Source organism: Melitaea cinxia, chromosome 3, assembly GCF_905220565.1.
Source record: "Melitaea cinxia chromosome 3, ilMelCinx1.1, whole genome shotgun sequence".
NCBI classification, from domain to species: domain Eukaryota; kingdom Metazoa; phylum Arthropoda; class Insecta; order Lepidoptera; family Nymphalidae; genus Melitaea; species Melitaea cinxia.
The window spans coordinates 5,532,155-5,539,093 of NC_059396.1; the positions used below are offsets into that span (position 1 = coordinate 5,532,155).

At 29.9% G+C, this 6,939-nt stretch overlaps 2 long non-coding RNA genes across 2 annotated transcripts; both read right to left on the reverse strand.

Annotated features, from left to right (window-relative positions):
• Nucleotides 1-3,787: 3,787 nt before the first annotated feature.
• Nucleotides 3,788-4,290, reverse strand: LOC123669103. The gene is made up of 2 exons (XR_006745687.1): nucleotides 4,143-4,290; nucleotides 3,788-3,989 (listed from the first exon to the last, which is right to left on the reverse strand). It is a non-coding gene; the product is annotated as an uncharacterized LOC123669103 (long non-coding RNA).
• Nucleotides 4,291-4,460: 170 nt separating this feature from the next.
• On the reverse strand, nucleotides 4,461-6,572 carry LOC123669104. Its single transcript, XR_006745688.1, has 5 exons — nucleotides 6,169-6,572; nucleotides 5,865-6,083; nucleotides 5,563-5,770; nucleotides 4,929-5,381; nucleotides 4,461-4,720 (listed from the first exon to the last, which is right to left on the reverse strand). It is a non-coding gene; the product is annotated as an uncharacterized LOC123669104 (long non-coding RNA).
• Between the last annotated feature and the right edge of the window lie 367 nt (nucleotides 6,573-6,939).

The following is a 6,939-nucleotide window of genomic DNA, read 5'->3' on the forward strand; positions in this document are numbered from 1 at the left end:
TAAATAAATGTTAAAATAAATAACCATTTTTTATTTAACTCTCCCCTTTATTATTGACAAATGAAAAATAACAAATACATAGATTCAATTGTAATAAACATGCTTTATCATTGAACCGTAGGTGTTCTCAATCGTGTAATTGTACTTTAAATAATACAAGTACTGAGTGATTATAACGATTTGAGGTTATTTTTTTACTAACCAAAGTCATCTTGTAACTTTTTTCTCCCATGAAGGATTTATGTAAAATGTTCTGTATTCGATAAAGGACTATAGTTTCTATAGAATGACACTAAAATCATCAATGTAACGTTCAGGCCCAACTTTCTATGGACGTTCGCCCGCCTCCTTTCTGCTAAATACCCCGTGTGAAGCCACGCGGGATTCTAGTATACAATAAAAATAAAAATAATATCGTTCTTTCAACTAGCTTTCATCTCTATTATGAAGATCAATCTTAATTTTATATGGAAATTTTACGGAGCTCGTTGTGCTAGTGATCACAGAGACGTCGGGGGCAAACAGAGGAATATATTCATTCATATTGCTGATTGACACGGTCATGTGTCTGAGCAGCGCGGCGGGGCACCTCAAGGGTTGTTGAAAAAACACTGCCACGCCCTCGCTGCCTCAGATTGGGGAACGATTTCAATCAGTGCACGAAATGACATCGCCAATTTCGGAAAATGTATTTGATTACTTTGCGATAACAATATGTGTCTAAATGTTATATTAAATACGATTTTTTGAAAGTAATAAATTTAGAATTACAATTACTTAAGTAAACATAAAAGTATTTACGTTCCGAATTTGAATAAAACTTAAATAAAAAAATAACTTCGATGTTCCGTACAATTCTTTTAAAATTAAGCAATCGGTGTTTTGTTTAAACTGCATAAAGTAATATAGCAAATATAATAGTTTTCGATTAAAGAAAACTGATTAACGATACACACGGCAACGGATAAGTGCTCTAGTAACGAACCGTGATTAATAAACACGCAAGAGGGGAGAAACGTAGCTATAAATTAACTTAAAACAATACAATACCACGCAAGACGCATTAATTTATCAATCTGTGCACTGTTATTTGATTACGGTCCCCAAAAATCTTAGGAGGCTACGGCCAAGGGGTCGTTGGGTCTCGATCGAAGCGACTGATAATGCATATGCCATGTGGGGTACGGTAATAGATGAAGTCTTATTTGAATATTGTCCTCGATCCGTGGGGGGCGCGTAAATTAAATTGAGAGACCTTCTGTGCAGGTAATATAATAAAATTCGAATATTAACAGACGACAAACAATAGATTTTATAAGGAATCGTTTTCAAAAATATTGGATTTAAGGTATGGTGAATAATATTGATGTTTACTCTTTAATTATATGATAGTAATGTGATTAATAATAATATTAAGAGATAAGGGATTGGTTTATTCGTTTGTACGGTTTTAATATTTATCTATATATTAGAGATTCGAAATAGTGACCATTTTAGATTTAAAATCTAATTGCTAATAAATCTAACACGAAAGAGGAATAAGATGTCTTAAGAATAACGTAAAAAATTAGTGAAAATTTTACCAAATCATTATGGTTCTATGACCTGCTATTTGTGAGATTTGTTAGTAAATATATACAAATGTATTTATTTTATATTCAGTCAACATGGTGTGGTTGAACACGTGGCGTGAAAAATGAGCGACCCGCGGCGATAGTAGTGTGGGCACCGCCTAATGAAGTAGAAGGCGATAGCGCCCTGTGCACGCGTCCTAATTTTCATTGCGTCACTGGAATGAAATCAAATAAAATATTGTAATATAAACTTTTTCAATTTTAAAGTCACTCATTTGTATAAGACTCATTGTGAACGCTACAGTTTCAGGAGTTTTGATTGATTAATCATTCGGTTATTAAAAAGGTTTTTATAGTCTTGTAACTGAGGTAGGGCACAGCAGGAATTTCCTGCTCAAAATATGGAGCAGCCCGACTGGGGTAGTACCTCGACCTTACAGAAGATCACAGCAAAATAATACTGTTTTCAAGCAGTATTGTGTTCCTGTTGGTGAGTAAGGTGACCAGAGCTCCTGGGGGGGATTGGGGATTGGGTCGGCAACGCGCTTGCAATGCTTCTGGTGTTGCAGGCGTCTATAAGCTACGGTAATCGCTTACCATCAGGCGAGCCGTACGCTTGTTTGCCGACCTAGTGACATAAAAAAAAAAAAAAAAAAAAAAAAATAGTCCGTTGGCGCAATATGTACCTAGTGACCATGCTTTCTGCTCCAAGGGTTGTGGGTTCGATTTAAACATTAACAAACATTAAGTTGCTTCCTTTAGGAACAGACGATCGTGTGTGTATTGTGTAGATATTAATTATTACGACGCGTTGGCACATCGGTCACAGTACTGACTGTTGCGTTGGTGGTCACGGGTTCGATCCCCGCTGACGACAGATATTTGTATTGGCCATATAGGTGCTTGTGTATTGTGTGTGTTTCCGGAACCCCAACACAGGAGAAAATCCTACTGGGGGCCGTTGAGTGTAAAGCGTTTATTTATTTATTATTTATTATTCTTATTACTATGACTAATGATTATAAGAACTAATTTGACAAATGTTGGAACTTTTAGCAAGCAAAGTCAAAGAAGTAAAATATTTTCACACGAACATAATTAAAAATAAAAAGACTAAGCTATAACAGTCTTATTTATTGAAGACATTAGAAATCTTCGACAAAGGCTTCATCATAGAAAACTAAATGGTTTAAAAAACATAATAATTCACAAATTTCATAACATTCGTGACAATGAGTAGTTTTAAAATAGTTTTTATGTATCTTATTTACTTATTGTATGTAGAAAGGAATATGTTTACGAAGAATTTAATATAGATCAAAATTTTTATGCATATATCCCGAATATATGTCGTATCAAAAAGGTTATTTGTCAGAAAGTAGTGCAGCAACGTCTAATGAACCAGAGAGCGATAGTGTCGTGTGCATGCTCCCTAACTCCCGAGTAGAAATTTTTTCGTCTTCCTAGTCAGGACCGGACCGTGCATGCCTGATCAGGACTAGATAAGGCATGTAACGCAGATGATGTATCTGGACCTGATCAGGAAAACCTGATCTGGACCTGATCAGGTTTTCCTGATCTCAGGTCATACCTGATCTGGACCTGATCAGGTTTCCCTGGTCAGGTCCAGATACATCATTTGCGTTACATGCCTTATCTAGTCCTGATCAGGCATGCACGGTCCGGTCCTTGGTTGCTTGATCCAAATCAAGTATGCCCAGAGCGGTCCTTTTAAATAAAACACGAATGTACAGTCTTGACAAAATTGTTTATTAAAAAACTTGGTTGTCTGCAAACCATCGTAACAAAACATCTCCTCGGATGCATAGGCCGATCAGATAGATGCGGCACAAGCATACATATGAGCGTAACGAAGCCGGCGTTAATCGATTTATTAGACGTCACGTCAAAAAAAAAAAAAGAAATATATTATGTTACTTAACATACTATGTATATTTAAAATAACATATTATATATATTTAACTTAACATAACATAACAATACACTTTATTGTGCACTTAAACAGAAATAAAACTTATCCGATTGAAAAAAAAAAACATATTTATTTCCATTTATTTTTTTCAAATGTATTATTTATTTTTGTTTTTACTTTAAATATCAATTATTTTTATGTTAAAGTTAATAATAATAATGATTGTTATTAAATATTATGAATTAATTTTTCTTTTTGTTTGCTTGGCAAAAAAAAAAGATTTTAAAAAAGTAAATAAATTAAAAGCGATTAGTTGTTTTTATTTATCTTCATTAGATGGTAGTTTTTTGATCCTGAATACCTTGTACCCATCCCAATCTTTATTAATATATTAGCATTATTCAATACTGCAGACAATGCTTGAGGGAATTTATTATCGAAAATACTTTCTTGATTCTTTTCGAATTTCTGTCTTACTGCAGCTTAAATACAAAATTTAAATTAATCATGTACGTAATTAAATTAGTAATAGTAAAAAATAATTATTATTAGGTATAAAATAATAACATATAATTAAGAAATAATTAATTAGGTATCAATGATAGTAATCCTGCACTATATAATGATTAACATACTTTTTATAGAAGTGAAAAAGTCGTATCTTTGAAAACTTTTTTTTGAAGTTGCTTTAACTTCTACATAATTATGACATCTCTTGTTATATAAACACGAGTAATATTTCCCATATTATGGGTAAAAGTATTTTTTCCATCAAGAGAAAAGTATATACGTTTATTCTGGAAAAGAAAATTTATTATAATTATTTGTATGATTAATTAATTATTATGATTAGCATTTTATCAAATATGTCAATATTAATATTGTCAGATAGAGCAACTATATTAGATCTTTCATATATTTGTATATAAGAATATAGTTTATTAAAAACTTACCATTTTATTTTTATATTTTTGGCCTTTTAATTTCTCATTGAATTTATCAAAATAATATCTTCCATTGTTGATAGCGGAAATTCTAATTTTTGGACCACTGGATTTCCTTCAGGATCTGTTAATAAACTGAAATCTAACAGCTGAGTACTGTTATTTTTTTATTTCAGATAGGATTTGGGAACGTCAGCAGATATGGACTTTTAAATTCGCTAATTGTTTTGATAGACTGTTATTATGTTTGATACATTCCAGCAAAGAATCTGTTGAAAATAAATTATATATTACTTTTTTTTTTTAACTAACACAATGATTTAAATTTCAAATTGTTTCAAAATATTGAGAGATAAATATTATCACGATTACAACACTCCACAATTTCAGAATGGAATCTATATTATGATTTTGTAAATAATTATAATAAGTATAGATATCCTAATAAATTAAAAACAATATATATTTTTTTCTTACCACTGGATACAGTATTTTTTGTTGATGATGATCTAGCTGCTAATATATTCATTTCAGCTTCTGTTTCAGATTTATGATGATGATGAAAAGGGATTATCAGCAATTGTTGCTGATAATACTGTCTTCATGTGCTATTTCCATAAGCATATTTATGTCCTTCAAACTCGAATTGATTTTTCTTATTTTTCTACTTTTAGTTGATGATGAAGATGATCAAGGTGGTATGGTGTAGATTATGAACTAATTTTTTTTCCTTTTGAGCCAACAATGTAGTTAGTACTGTCATTAATTCGTTTTTTTAGTTATTTATTTTCATAGGTTTACATAACGATGACAGTGGTGATGAAGATATCGAAGACGCTATTGATGTAGATGACCATTCGAGATTATGTTTTTAGGCTTGTTTCTTCACAATTTTTTGGTTACATTTTTTTGGCTTCTATTTCTTAGGTTCTAGTGGAATGAAAAAATTTGAAATAAAATTTCAGTATTATAACTTAATTGATAGTATAAAAATTAACGATTAAAAATAAATTTATATCAATTAATATATATCCCTTGTAAAAAAAAACATTAGTAAAAAAATTATTAGCAATTAATCAACAATATTTACATTTTAAATAATAAATATTACCTGCAATTTCAGTGGATTCGTCAGTTAACTCTAAAGCTATTTGGCTAAATATATTATCTATTTTGAATCAATCCTTTGCTAATGCTTTTAATTTGAAACTTTTTTCAACAGCAGCCGCTTTTGCTTTAGCAGAATACTCATTATTGGTAGAGAAGAATAGGGGTTCTTTTTAATCTTATTAATTTTTCCTCTGCCTCTTCCATTGTTTCTGGTAATATTAATTGTAATTATGAATTACTTTCTTATTATTATGACAATGAAATAGCAATTCTTAAAAATCTATAATTTAAATAATAATTTACCTGCTGTGCCACTTATTTGAACTTATCTTTCTTTTTATTTATCTTTCTTCTTATTTTTATCTTTCTTCTCTTTAACTATCGTTTGTAATAATTTACAATACTTAGTACTTTTTAACAATGATTCAGGCTATTTACATCCGGTACCACGATATTCAATATATCAATTTCTTTATTGGATGAATCATTTAAAAATAAAACTAATGCATACATAAAAGCCATCTGAAAAAAACAGATTATTGAAATATAAAATTATTTTAAAAATAGTAAAGAATTGTAATGTATTTTTTCAATGATTTTTACTAACCTTAAATGTTTTACGTAATTAAACATAAAAACGAAGCTTTACACACAACACAAATTTTTATCTAGCTAAATTAGTCCACAAGTTCGTATTATGTACACAATACACACCGATACAAACGTCTAGAGAGAAGTTTATAGTACACTTTTTTTTTGTTTAACACAATATTAATATGGTTCAGTTTTTGTATTGAACTTATTTAATCTTGATATTATTTACATTAATATGCTAATCGACAAATAACTTTTAAGTTATATAAAAATATAATTATACTTTCAAGAAACGCTTTTTTATGACACAAAATTCTTTATCACTTCAAAGATTAATACACTGAAACACTGATGTGAGTGATGTGCGTCTTAACGAAGAACACTGTGAACAAGATCCGACATGTTCCTTCGTGACGTCACACGCTGTTGCTTATATTTCGTTCCTTATTAAGTTGTATTTATATTCATATTTTCGTTAAGTTTTATTTATTGTATATAATTCAATGCAAGATTATATTATGTTATATTCGTTATTATATTCATGTTATTTAATAGAAATTAAAGGCAGTTTTTTATATATAATATACTCAATTGACTGGTGCTGAAGTGACCTATGAATAACAAATTAACAACTACAGACTATCAAATTGTGCTTGTAATACAATAAATGAATAAATCGATCATAATTATGATAAAAATAACTTTACGTCATGTAGGTAATTATTGTTTCTATAAATTTAATGAAAAACGGAAATAAAAATAGTATCTAATTAAGTCGAAATCT